Here is a 14,979-nt window from a genome sequence, read left to right on the forward strand (position 1 = left end):
AAAACTTCTTCAAGCCCTCCTCAAGATAGGAAACCACCTTATGGGTGTCAGATATGTGATGAGGATCACTGGACAAGAGAGTGTCCATACAAAGCTGATCTAAAGAGATTCTTAAAGAGTTCGCAAACTCCAGCTGTGTTAACTGATCCGTTTCCCGATCGAGGAAAAAATCTGGTTGGTAGTGGAAATGCTTCACCGTCACAAGTGCTTATGTTATCAATATCGAAGCAACAGAATGATGCTTTGATTTCGACAAGGAACAAGGATTACGAGAATCCACAGGTGTCGAACGATAAAGGTAAAGATCAACCTAGCAGTTCGACAACAACTTCGGCAGAAGTTGTACCACCCATCACACACGAATTAACAATAAAACCGCCAAAGGGAGTAGTACACAAGTCGACATTTAATCCTCGTGCCAGAGTGGCACAGCATTATAATATAGTGGAAGATTTGGCGCAATCACCATCTGCTATGTTGAATCTTGAAGTACTACAAAATTGCCCATCCCAAAGGCAGACATTGTTATCAGCAATTGGTGGGGTGGATCCTAAAGATTCCAATCTTGTATCCTTTGATCACAAAGGATATGATCCTCAGTAACCAGCTCAACTAGCTTTCCTCATCCAAGTGAAAGCCCTCAACAAAAATGTTCATCGAACAATTATTGATGAGGGGGCATCGACATGTATTATGTCGATGAGTTGCTGGAAAACTTTAGGATCTCCAACCTTGTCGCGATCATCGACAACATTAAAAGCGTTCGACGGAAGGACATATACCCCTTACGGTATCCTTAGTAACTTGAAAGTTGAACTAGGGGGCAAAACAGTAGAAATAGATGTTGAAGTCATCGATGGCAATCTTGACTATAACATCCTACTGGGAAGACCATGGATTTATGCCATGGAAGCTGGTGTGTCGACCTATTTTAGGAAAATCGCATTCCCCTTTCAAGGAGAGATTGCGATCATTGACCAACAAAATTTCCTCCCTAATGGTTCACAAGTTACAGGAAGCGTTCCTCTGATCCATGGAAGTGACCATTCATTTCAAAATATCGGAGTAGGCCTACTAAAAGATTCTACATTAATGGGAACTTTCACCCTTCCGCCAACGTTCATTGTGGGAGAAGTGGCGACAGTAGGAACCTGCAATATGACATCTTCCGCACAAAAGATGTCAGAAAACGATATCAGCATGGATCATGCAAAGGTTTTGTCCCCAAGCCCAATGGAAATATTGTAGCAATCAATTTTCTTGGCCTGGGGGGCAACCCCAAATCAACGCTCATCAAGCGTTTGGATAGATAGGTCTAGAGAATATGGCACCCCTTTAAGTCCTTGGTTGCGAGTGCATGGAACCGACAAAGGAATAGTCCAATCAATGGTAATTGATGGGGCACCATGGAATGATTCCCACCACCGTTCCCTTCTCCCAGGTTGTGGGGAAGATACTCAAAATAACCTTTATCATCCTTCAGTTTTCGATTTTCTATCGAGTACTGTAAATACAGTGGGAAATGAGGATAGTTCTTTTACTATGTCAACCTCATTAAAAAATGAAACGATCCCCGTTCCAGATCTCAATGGTAAACCTTCATTCCAACCAACAAAGTTGAATGCAATGAAGCTTGGGGGGCATGCACCTCGATTTTGCGTTATTATGCTGGGGGCATGCAAACATATCATCGAGCAGTTTTAGCAATGTTCATGCTCGTTAAAAAATAAACGCAAGAATCGAGCAGTTTTGTACAGAGTTCATGCTCGTTAAAAAATAAACACAAGTTGTGAGCAATCTTTCCCTAGCAGTTCAAGCTCATCCAGAAAAAATGAACCGGTAATTAACCTGGAGAAATGTAACTTTTGAAAGCCATATTAAAAGCCCTTGGTCGTGTTTATATGCCATCACCTCCATCCATTCATTTGGCCAATCATTCACCTCCATATGTGTGTTTACCCATTTTGAGGAACAGTTGCGAAGAGTGATTTCACTTAGCCATCCTTGTGACACTGCTGTGATTGGAGAATTCCAACCTGTACCTGGAATCTGCTGCTATCCCTGTTCATCACTCGTTCCTCAAAAGACGAGTCTTCTTTGAGCTCTTTTCACTGACTCGTAAAATATGAAAAGTTTGCCGAGTTTTGGCCTTCCAGCTCGTTAAAGGATAAGAAGAGCTATCCCTCCTCTAGATTTTAATCTTTTGGACCTGAGGGATTATTGCACAAAAAGATCAAGTGCTTGTCTTGTTCGGCTCGTTAAAGAAATCGAAAATTCATCCCTTCTGTATGGTTTTATACTTTTTCGGACTTAAGGGATTAGAAGACAAAAAAGGAATTGTGGAGTTAACTTTTCGTACCTTTTCAGACTCTCTAAAAATGAAAAGGACCGAGTTTTCCTTGTCGTTAGACTCGTTAAAATGATTAAATAGCGACAAACTTGTCTGTAGACGAGAACGAGTTTCCCTATTGCTAGGCTCGTTAAAACATAGCGATGGGCTTGCCCGAAGGGCAGGTTATAGAACAAGCATATGTTATCCTCCTCAAGCTTGACAAAAATAAAGAGGTACTGGTCAGCAATGACTGGGGAAAAATTGGGAGAACCTCACAGCATTAATGGTAGCAAGTCGCTCTTGAACATGACACTTTTTCCTCCGTATCACATCGAGTTGGGTTGTTTCATTCACCGGTCTCATAACCATGGTCCTCGCCACACCATCCGCTATTGGGGTAATGCTACCAATCCATCACATCAGTGTCGTTATATGTTCAAGAGATTTGGTTCTGTAAAAGAGTCAACCGTGTTCCACCCACTGCCGTACATTATCCTTCATCCACTTCATGACCGCCACCCTGAATCATACATCACAGTTTGTTTTCACCTCATCACAATCACTAGCTCCGTTCCGTGTCACTGATGTGGGATTCATTAAGGCCCTCCTTTGACGGATCTCTCCTTGTCGACATCAGCTCATTATCCAAGGAGTTGATCTAGGAACACCCCCCTCAGTACTTTGAAGCTTGCATGCCTCAATGGCAATTTTCTCACTTTCAGCGACAGGTATACATCAATGACCTTCGACCAGAGGATTTTGCATGGTGGTCGACGCCAAGTCCTTTATTCCCACCATGTGGATTGTACTGCCGTACCTTGAGGGTCATCATCCTTATCGGTGATTCCTCTCGTGCTTGTTAATGGTTTACATCATTGACCGGTAATCAAGCGATGTCTTTCCATGTTCGACTTCAAGAAATTCTCACATGGATCGACTTGTACATCGAGTGAAGATCGGAAGAGATTGAAGACCCCGGATCTAGTTTCATCCATCCGGGCTGCGATATATATTCAGGACATAAAGACATTTGATATGTACAGCATTACAGCAGATGATCATCCTTCTCAAAGGATGATAATTTCAGCAGAGAATTATCAGTCTAAAATCAGACGATTGTCTGTTCTATGTACCGAAATGTATTTATAAAGCTGAGCATGGGAATGCCCGCCTCAGCTAGATCATGAAAATGTATGAAAAATAATGTATTGTATTGTATCTTATTACAGGACACTTCTCAGCAGATTGAATGAACTTCGGATCCTCTCAATAAAGCATTTCACCCGATAAACGACCTCATACTTTAGGGGGCATCTTTTATAGACAATTTTGTGCCTTACAGCAACAAGCATGAATTGTCAATAATCCAAGGGATCCAAAGTTCCCTAAACATGATGTTCCTACCCCTAGAGGAACAAGGTCAGCAAACCAACAGCTCTCAAATCAGTTCTCCACCTGAAAACACTCAAAAACAAGCAATCCTGAAATCAAAGCAGGTGCTCCACTAGGTTTCTGCGCTGAAACTCAGTTGCTCCATGGTGTACCTGCGTTGCAAAGCAAGTGGAACAAAGGCCACCTGCGCTGAGCGGGAAGGGACAAGTGGCACAATGAGTCATTGCTGTGGAATCTTCCAAAAATGACACTTGGTTCAGGTATTTCGCCTTGTGATGAGTCAGAGGCTCTGTTTCTCCAGGTGGAAGCAAAGTTCTCCAAGTGGACTCAAGAACTGAAGATCAACTAAAGATTAACTGAAGAGAGAGAGGACACAAGGCAGCTACACATCAGTTGCAAGCTGACTCATCCTTTCTCAATTCATCTATATATTGAGCTCTCTCCTATGAGCTCAGGAGGCTGGAATTTTGTGCAAAGTAATGATATGTTGTTGGTTTCATTATCGAGTTATTGGGTTATTGTTTGAGAGAGGTGAAGAAGAGCAATTCTTTCTGCTGGGAGGTGTTTCTGGGTTGGAGCCTTCAATGGTTGTAATACTCTCAGAACCTTTATTTCTTCATTAATAAAAGCTCTTGAGGTTCTTCTATGTGCTCTTGTTTCAATTATTTATTGTGATGATTGCATGTTTGGTTTACACTAATCCATGAACCAGTTATGATTGCATGCCTCTTGTAGTTTCCTTCTTTGTTATTTTGCAGGATCTCATTGTAGCTGGGCGAGCAGAAGGACAAAGAGCTAGGAGCAAGCGGCCAAAGAGAAGAGTTTGGATTCGACATTAAGCGCAAGGCAACGGTTAGTGCTTTCTCCATTCTCTTTTGCTTTCATAAAGAAGTAAACCTTAAGTAGTTTGTTTTACAGTTGTTGCTAAGGAACTGTCACCCTTAGAGTGGGATAGGGTCATCCGAGTCGGATACTTTTCCCTACAACAAGCCCTTCTATTTTCATCTACTCTGGAAGATTTTGACTCATACTCTCTGCCGCTTCCCTGATACTCTTTGTCGCTTCCTTATCTTCCTTGGCTTCAAAAATGCTCTAAACAGTCACATCATCTCATTAGTGGCCGTTATTTGGCGCAAGTACCTGCTACGAGGCGCTTTGTTGCTTCTGGGTGGTTTTCGGCCCTTGGCCGACTCAAAATGTTTTAGCAACACTTAAAATCATGAACTAGATGAGTGAAGGGTCACTGAAGGCCTGTCGAGGTGAAAACCTGCTATTTGGGCAATTTGGGCCTGGAGCGATCCAAGAATGGCCTGAGAAGACCATGACTTATTTATACATGGGCGGGCATGGGCGCCGCACACAAAACATTTAAAAACTGGCCATTTTAACATAATATGAAAAATACTCTGAAAACACTGCGAAATAGTGAGAATTGGGCGCTTTAGTGGACACTGTAGCTGCCATTAAATCCAAGCCGTTGGATCTGGCGCGGGCCGATCCAACGGCTGGCGCTAAATCACATCGGGGCAGACCGGGGGGGCGGCACATATAGAATCACCAAACTGTGGCGGACCCGAAATGCTTTTAGGCCCATTTTTTATGGAGATCGGGTCCGAACCATCGGAACCCATCATATCGGCGGTTTTACATTTTGAAATGGGTCCAACGGACTCGAAATCCATTTAACACTTCTTTTGATTGATTTTCGGCTCCGCCATATCGGAGCCTCCCTTTTCGCTGTGCACGGGGACCTTACGGACCCGAAAGCTTTATAAGACCCGCCGTTATAATATTTCGGTTCCGCCATTTCGGAGCCAAACATAAGGATTGATCGTCGATCAAACATGGGTTGTTGATTTGGTGAAGGTGATGGATGGCAGAGATTTCGTCGCCATTTCGCTATCGGCGGGGTCATGGGGCTGCCACATAGAAATGTCGAACTGCGCGGACCCGAAATGCTTTTAGGACCTCTGTTTTATTTGGAATTGGGTCCGAACCATCGGCCGAACCCAAATCCGTGGATTTACATTTGAAACGGGTCCATCGGATCCGAAATCCCTTTCAAAGCTATATTTGATTGATTTTCGGCTCCGCGCAATCGGAGCAGTATATGGGCGATGCGAAGTCGGGGCTGCGCGACGAGATCTGGACCATCAGATCTGGGGCCCGATCCAATGGTCCTGGATCCGTCGGCGGATCGGCAGTCAGAGGGGCCAAGGGGCGGCACATATAGAGTCGTCGAACTGTGGCGGACCCGAAATGCTTTTAGAGGTCCACTTTATATCTTTTCGGGTCCGGCCCGTCGGCACTATGCCACATGCCTTGAGACTTAGCCATTTTTGCCTATATATGCCACTTCCCCCTCCCGATAGCGATATCGGATCGGGGGGGACCAAATAGATCCTTTTCTTATCGGAGCATGCATTTTATTAAAATGCAAAGGAGAAATGAATTCAGAGGGGTAGCCTTTGGTATTTCGGATGGATTCTAAGGCATCGGAAGGGGCCCGATAGCCAAAAAAGGGAGGATTTTATCATTTTTTGAAGGTTTCTCATGGTTTTTTCATGGTTTGCGTATTCTTATGCCTTGGAAGGAGTCCAAAGGAACTTAGGAGGAAAGTGATGTGGTTTTGAGAGGGGTTTAGTGGCCAAAAGGGGTTTCATGCCTTCTAAAGGCAAACCAAGGTCAAAGGGGTGATTTTCTAAACATGTGAAGGAGAATTATGCAAAGGAATGAGTCCTTATGAACTTGGAAGATAGTTAGGGGGGTGATGAAGGGTTCAATGCATCGGAAAGGGTCCAAAATGCATGAGAAGATGGTTTGAGGGGAGAAAGGAGGATTCTTGTTGAGTTTCAGATAAACTTAGCAATTTCCAAGGTTGCATATGGTTATTTTTCAACCAAGGGGAGGGATAAGTATATAAGGGAGTTATATACATAGTTTTAGTAGGGGAAGGGTAAACAAATAGGGAGTTACATAATACAGTTAGTAGTTAATATGAAGATGATGAGAAAAAATGCTAAGTATGATGTCTTAGGCTATCAATGGGGAAAATGACTCATAGAAGAAGTGTATACATTCCTTGAGTGAAGCAGATCTCCACCAAGGAAAATGACATGAAGAATTATAAATCTAAGAGGTATCAAGCAGATCTTGACATCTTTGGGGGAAGTTAGTGAGTGATTTGGGGAAAGAGGAAGAAGGGGAAGTTAGACATGCCTCGCTTGAAGTCCTCCAACTGAACAACTACCTCCAACTTGTGATATGATAGATATAACACTTGACAATATGAAATGGATCACAAGCCATGATGTTGCAACCACAAAGCTACCTACCCAACCTACTCAACTAGCATTTTCTCTTCTTTTTAGTTTGGGTGCACTTGAGCTAGCATACCTAGCTTTTCACTCTTTTCTTCTTGTTGTGCTCCTAACTACTTCTACACTTATTTCAACCAGGGGCTCAGATTAAGCTGTTGAGAACCCTTGTTTCTCTACCAAACTGCAAATCTGCCAAGATTAAGCTGTTTGGATAGATGTTCATTCTCTATATACTACAACATGAAATTGAAACCCAGGGAAGCCAAGATTAAGCTGTTTGGTCTTCCCGTACTAGAAAAATGATCAAAAATAATTACTCATCAAGACTGGAACAAAGTAGTGGCATTTATATTAGCTCACTTTCATGGATACTTCTCTGGCTATCTGTATCAAATATGGAGCATTTCAGCAAGCAAAGTATGACATATTTGGCATGTAAAAATGTCGATTATGAAAGATGATTAACCTACTGCAGCAGGAGGCTAACAATGGCTCCACATGGGGATGGCTTTTCCTTGTGAAAAGCCAAGAACAGCAGGTCAGACTGCCTTGATCCTTTGTAGTTGTTGTTAACTGAAAACTTCGTTTGTGTTGACTGCTAAATGACTGGAACTTTGAGGTCTGAACAACACTCTCCTTTAACTCAAATATTGTGAAAAAATAAAGCATCGCCTGCTTTCTTCCGCGTGCTTGATATTGCATACACCTTTGCTTGAGAACTGCATTTTGAAGTAAACACAAAAAGGGAACCAACTAGAGCAACTGCTCTTAATTTTTGTCTTTGAACAGGTTGTAGATGCAACACTAAAAAATGCTCCTCTGTTTTGATACAATTGACATGGAGAGCTGGAAACCTGAATGCAGCATTTTTAATTGAACTTGCTATTACAAATAACAGCGCTGCCCTTTTGACACCGAATGCTCAAAACAATGTTGAACTATGCTCTGGGAAACCATCTGTCTCTTATTTGCACACAGGTATCAAAACTGAATACTTTCTTTGAAATATTTCAAAGAACAGAGAACTGTAATGCTGCATTTTCTGCTTTAACTCAAAATTGTGCTGCGTGTTTCTCCTAGCAATCAAATTGCTTTATTCAAACATGAAAGAAAACGTTGAGTCTAAACAAAGACTAATATACAAATATATACACTGGCCTGAATTGCATTTAATAGATGGGAACATGGTAATGCTTTAATACTCGGCCATTAACCGGGCCTTCTTCAAGTGCGGAGGCATCTTCAGTTTTGAGGAAATAAGTACTATTGCCTTGCACAGTGCTGATGATAAAAGGGCCTCTCCACAGAAAATCAAACTTTGCATGCTTTCCCTTGTCTTCTTTTCGCGAGTCCCACTTTAGAACCTTTTCGCCAATAAATAAATCCTCAGCCTTAGTCCTCTTGTCAAATGCCTTCTTCAGCCTTTCTTGTAACATTTGAGCTTTTTCATACACCTGTTCTATGGTTTGCTGAAGATGAATGGTCTGATTGATCCTTCGTTGAATATCATTTGGTTCAGCTTGAACCTCCTGCAACAACTTGATAACAGGAATGCCTAAAGAAGATGGAAATATGGCTTCCATACCGTAGACAAGCTCATAAGGGCTCATCCCAATGGATCTCTTTGTTGAAAGTCTGTCTGGCCATAGGGCATTGGTGAGCTTTTTATGCCAGTTCTTCTTGTTTTCTTCTAAGGTCTTCTTGATAATACTGATCAGGCTCTTGTTAGATGACTCGGATAAGCCACTACCTTGAGGGTAATAGGCTGTGGAATGGCCTAAAGTGATATGGAATTTATGGCAAAAATTGATCATCTTTTTGGATTTGAAAGTAGCGGCATTATCAGTGATGATCTTCTCAGGGCAGCCAAATCTAGAAAGGATATTGCACTCAAGGAATTGGATAATAATGTTGTCATTGGCTTGTCTACATGGGATGGCCTCAATCCACTTATTGAAATAATCGGTGGTTGTTAAGATAAACTTATGCTGGCCTCAGGAAGAGGGATGGATTTCTCCAATGAAGTCAAGACCCCATTGTTGAAAGGGCTTCTCGGTTGAGATGGGTTTAAGAGGCAAAGGGAGCAGCTTTTTCTTGCCTTCAAAGATTTTGCAATTGTGGCATGAGGTGGCAAACCTCTTTATATCTACAAACAAAGTGGGCCAATAGAAGCCAACCCTTCAAATTTTATCAGCAGTGGACTTCCAATATAGATGTCCTCCACAGTCCCCTGCATGGAATTCTTTCATGACATTGTTAGTTTCATTCACAATCAAGCAGTTAAGCAATATACCTTCATGATTTTTCCAAAATAATGCACCATCTAAGACACAAATTTCAAAGCCTTCACTCTTAAAAATATCTTCTTGGTCCTGGACAATCCTGGGGGAGCACACAGGTTTAACAATACAAAGCAAATATCAGCATACCATGGGGATTGCAAAAAGGTGTCATTGATCTGTGGAGTTGCCAGCTCCGGTTCATTGTCCGGTTGGTCGATGTCTAAGGCTTGAATTTTTTTTTCGGACATCAGTTTGGCTAAACCTTGTCCCTTTATCAGCTTGGTTGGTTTTATCTCTATGTCACACTCAAGAATGTTAGCAATCCACTTGCCTCTTTTGCCTTCTAAACCCCCTTGGGTTAATATGTCTTTTACAATAGCATTTGGCACATAAGCAATCACATGTGAATATAAAATATAAATTCGGAATTCCTTGATTGCTTTAACAAGGGCATAGGCTTGCTTCTCCATGATTGGGTATTTCAGGGGTGCATCTCTTAAGGCTGGGCTAAAAAATGCAATTGGCTTTTCAGCTCCTTGATCATCCATTTGCAAAAGGACAACAGCTATAGTATTATCAGATGCAAACGAAAATATGATAAAGTCCCTATCAAATTTCTGACTAGTGAGGACTGGGGCTTGAGTTAAGGCGGATTTAATGCTCTCAAATGCTTGCCTGGCCTCTAGAGATCACTTTACCTTGGCATCTTTCTTGAGCATATTGTTTAGCATTCTTATTATCTCAGCCAAGTTTGGAATAAACCTCCTCAGGAAATTGATCTTCCTAAGGAATGCTTGCAATTATTTTATATTTCTAGGATATGGGATTTGCAATATGGCTTGGATCCTTTCCGGATCAATCCTAATACCATCCTTTGAGATGATATGTCCAAGTAATTTGCCTTCTTGAAGGCCAAAGAGAGACTTCTTTGGATTCAAGGAAATGCCATATTTCCTACATGTGATGAATGCTTTCCTTAGGTGTTTGAGGTGCTCTTTATCAGATTTGGAGAAAGGGGTTATGTCATCAAGGTAGAAAACTAGGAAATCATGGATTTCCTTGGAAAATGCAATGTCCATTGCCCTTTGAAAGGTGTCACCAGCGTTCTTTAGGCCGAAAGGCATTTTAACATACTTGAATGTTCCCCACAGTGTGGTAAATGCTGTCTTGTCTTGGACATCCGGGTGAACAAGTATTTGGTTGAAACCTAAGAAGCCATCTAGTAAAGAGATTCTAGATGACCCCACCACCCTTTGCAAGATGTGGTCCATTTTGGGCAAAGGATAGTGGTCCTTTAGGGAGACTTGATTTAGATTTCTAAGATCTACACAAAGTCTGATCTCATCTGTTTTCTTTCTTGTGGGAACTAAGTTTGACACCCATTCGGAAAACCTAATGGGTGGAATGATTCCTGCCTCATACATCCTCTTTACCTCCTTCTCAACCAAGGGAAGGAGCACGGGGGATTCTTCTAAGTTTTTGTTTGAAAGGCTTTTGATTTGGTTTTAAGGGAATGGTGTGTTGGATTACTGAGGTGTCATAGGACTTCAAGTCCTCATAACACCAAGCAAAGACATCTTGGAATTCTTTGAACAAATCCACATACTTTGGTTTTTGATCAGGAGGCAAAGACTTAGACAGTTTGATAATTTTGGGCTTCTCTGCTGTCCCAATGTTGTATTCTTCTATGGCAGTGTTTATAGGCTGTATTTTTGGCTTTTTGGGCACATCATTTGCATCAAACATGTCTTCTAGTGGAGTGAGGCCAATCGGGAGAAAATTGTCTTTTAGATCAATAATCTCAGCCTCTATTTTATCTGTTTCCTCCAAATGCATTTGTTTAAGCTCTTCAATGTTTGCATTGTCAAAAACTGTTGGGCTTAGGATCTGTCTGGCTATTACAACTGTTACAGCTTGCTGATTTTCATTTAATGCTTGTTGTTGTGGGTCCTCCATGGTATCCTCATCAATGTTTAGGCCTGCAAATTCATGTTGTAAGGTAAGAAAATTGTTTATTTGAGCATCATCCTCGAACACTTGCCAGTCTTTAATTTTATTTGGGACAACAGTCCTATGTTTTATTTCAGTGGTGAAATGGTGATTTGGCTCAAAGGGAAGCTTGCATGTACTAGCGAAAGTGGCTAGGCTGTGAGCATGAATGTTATGATTTCTTGAAATCTTGGCAAGCTTGGATTCAGTGAATGTATCAAGTATTGTAGTGGCAGCAGTCCTATAAGCTCTTAGCCTTCTATCATTCGTAACAAAGTTGCCTTTCATTTGTTGGATTACTAGGTCTGAGTCACCTAGAATGGAAACTTTGGCAGATCCTAAAGCTTTGAGCAGCTTAAGGCCTAAGAGGAGAGCCTCATACTCAACCATGTTGTTGGTGCATTTGAAATTCAGTCTATAAGCATGACCCTCTGCATGGTTGTTATGTGTGTTGTGAATCCATATTCCTGCCCCTGCTCCTAACTTGTTAACAGAGCCATCAAACTCTAAATACCATGTGATTTCTTGCTTGTGGTTAGTATTAAGAGTTTCAGTCATTTTAGGATTGGGCAGACCCGAGTCTTGTGTTTCGGGAGGTTTTTCTTGTGTGCTAGTTGCATTGGCTGTTGTGACAGTCTCATGGGTATGTGAAACCGATTCTTCGTTGATGTGTGTCTGTTTTACTAAAGCCATAGGCTTATCATCAGTTGGAGGACTTGTTTCATCATTAAACAAAATAAAATAATCCATATCAGAACGGATTGAGTAAATTGGAAAGTTTTGGGGCTTTTCCTCACTACTTACCACATACTTCATCAATGTTTCTCTATACAGTCTCTTAGGTTGCCCAAAGACTGATATAGTGGCATAAGATAGGTCTAATTGGAGAGATCCTTGGAGTTTTGCTCCCCAAGACCTTGATAAGAGCATGCCATACTTTGGTGGGATGTCAGCAACCACCACGTCAATTAGGATTGTTTTGTTGGGAAATTGGACTAAGGAGACACATAAGTCTTTGATTAAGCCTAAACACCTGACCTGACTTGAGTCAAAGGAGAATAGATCTTTGTAGGGTCTTGTGACATCAAGGTTTAGTTTCTCCATTACAGCTTTGGGCATAAGATTGTGTGAGGCACCTGAGTCAAACATAGCATTGTGCAAGACTTTGTCATGAATGTGAAAACTAACATAAAAGGGTGGAACAGATCCATATGTTGATTTTCCATTAACTTCACGACCGAACAACAGCTCAGGGTTATCATCTAAAACATTTACATCATCCTTGACCTCTGGCATTTGAAGTGATCTTTGAATTTGTTGCCTATACACATCATGTTTGGCAAGTTCTGAGAGGGGGATGGATATCTTAAGTTTTCCAATCTCTGCCTCTAAATTAAATGGCTTTTCCAATGGAGTATTAGTGTTGATGATGGCAGTTTTTTCTTTTTCATTCGAATTATCAGTGATTTTCTCTTGTTTATCAATGTTATGGGAATTGATTGCTTGCGGTTTTTCAGTTTTAAAAGGGCTTTTTGGAACGTTGTTCAAGTTCTCTTTCGAGGAAGAAGGTGGCAGAGGCTGATAAATAGAAGGCTATATGTCTGTTATGTCCTCTACAGTCAGTTGGTGCAGGTTTGGGACAGTTATACTAGCTGTTTCTGTTATAATAGCCTTGCCTCTAATCTGGTTGGGATGTTTGCCCTCCTTTGGTTTAACTTTTTTGAGCACATCTATGGTTCTTGTCCTCAGCTTATACTGTTTGTGGACTTCATAAATAGCTGAATCATAACCTTGTTTAAAGTCAAAAGACTCACCAGAGTTAGTCTGAAATTGATTTATCTCATGGTCATCTTGGTCTTCTTGGGTTAGAAAAATTTGTTGCTCACCCTTCAAATCTACTAAGTTCATGTGAGTGTCTTCTATGGGTTCATTAGAAGTGGATGCATCTGCGTAGTTTTCTTGAAAATGAGGTCTTATATCATGGTATGGGCTAGACCTACCAGCGTTTGGATTTTGATTTTTCCTGAAATTCGGGTTCCTGACAGTGTTAGCTTGCTGCCTGTCCCATGATGATTTCCTCTCAACACTCTCTACTCTATCTCCCAGCCTGTGCATGCCATTGATAATAACATCTAGCTTTTGATCTAAGGTTGAGGGCTCTTCCTTGAAGGTGGTTCTTCTTTCAGTTCTAGCTCTATGTCTTTTGGCAATTAAATTTGCCTCCACAGTGACAACCACATTTTGCATGCCTGCAAGGCTGTTAGGGGCTCTTTCTTTTAACTGGTAGGCCATATCTGGGTCGAATCCATCACGGAATTTATATAAGGCAAGGTCAGGTGGGGGCCTTAAGTTTTGTGGGATAGCATTATAAATGCCATTGAACCTTGCACAATAGTCCAAGACTGTTTCTTGTGGACCTCTTTTAATTGTATCATATTCAACTAGTATGTGCAAGGGGTCTTTCTTTTTCTCCCATCTGTTGATAAATGACTGGTATAAGGCTTCTGGGTCTGTTATGGAATTAGCTGCGAGTGCTCTAAACCAAGTCCTGACATCGCCTGTCAAACTTTCGACAAAAATCTTCATTCTCACACCATCATCATCAATCTCATAGCTTTCAAAGTAATCCTGCATTTTCTTTGTATGCTGAAGGGCTGTGTAGGCACTTGTTCCATCAAAATATGTGATTTTAGTTTGGTAATCCTGAGGCATAGCCCCAGGATTAGCAGGTAATTGCAAAGGTGCATATCTGTTAGCCATATTCACAGGGATAATAGGAACAACAGGGATAAACGAAACAGCTAGAACAACTGGGATAATAGGAGTAGTAGTGACAGTATGTGCAGTGAATGGAGGTGTGGAAGGAGTGGATGAAGAAGAAGGGGAAATAGGGGTTGAACGAAATAAAACTTTGACGGGGGTTGGGCCACAGCTTGGCTGAACTATTACAAGAGTAAAATCAGCAAAATCCTCTTTTATCTCTAATTTCATGCGGTTTCTTTGGATCAAATTTGGATTTCCAAAAGCAGCTGTGGGATTTGGGTCTGGATTTGACCTTGTACAACACAAATTCTTCCTGGGAGCCAGCTTCTGGCTTGTTTTTTTTTTTTTTTTGGGGGGGCGATTTTCTAAGAATATATGGGTTAGAAAGAAACTTTTGAAGGTCTGGTTCTTTCCCAGTGGAGCTTTCCACCCTGATTTGTGAAATTATTGGGGGATGTTCCCCAGTGGAGTAGCCATTATGTTAACACTTAGGTTGTCCCTAAAGCTCCTTAAAGGGATATGGCCGAGGTAACCACAAACCAATCTTTGGATTACAGGTTCTAGCCCACCTGCAATTAGAGAGGGCTCTCTCTTTGTGATTTAGCTTTGTTGAAGATGATATTAGGCTAGTTATTCAGTTCAAGGGGGTTTTGTTTATGTTTGGTGGGAAGGATGATGCTTTCAAGTAGAGAGGCAAAGCATAGTGTGGTAAGTTTCAAACAATTGGGCATGGAGTCATGGAGTAAGACTGCTAGTGCGTTTTCTTGGTCACAAGAGGGATGAGGAGCAAGGTAGCTGCTCATGAAACAATACTCAGGTTGAATGGAGATGGATTGAAGGCTAAGGAATGAGAGGCAACAAAGAATCTCTCAATCAGGTTAGCATAGGGAAGATGAATGAG

Source organism: Pinus tabuliformis, chromosome 1_1 (assembly GCF_031772625.1).
Source record: "Pinus tabuliformis cultivar Carrire ecotype Pingquan chromosome 1_1, CPIR1, whole genome shotgun sequence".
NCBI classification, from domain to species: domain Eukaryota; kingdom Viridiplantae; phylum Streptophyta; class Pinopsida; order Pinales; family Pinaceae; genus Pinus; species Pinus tabuliformis.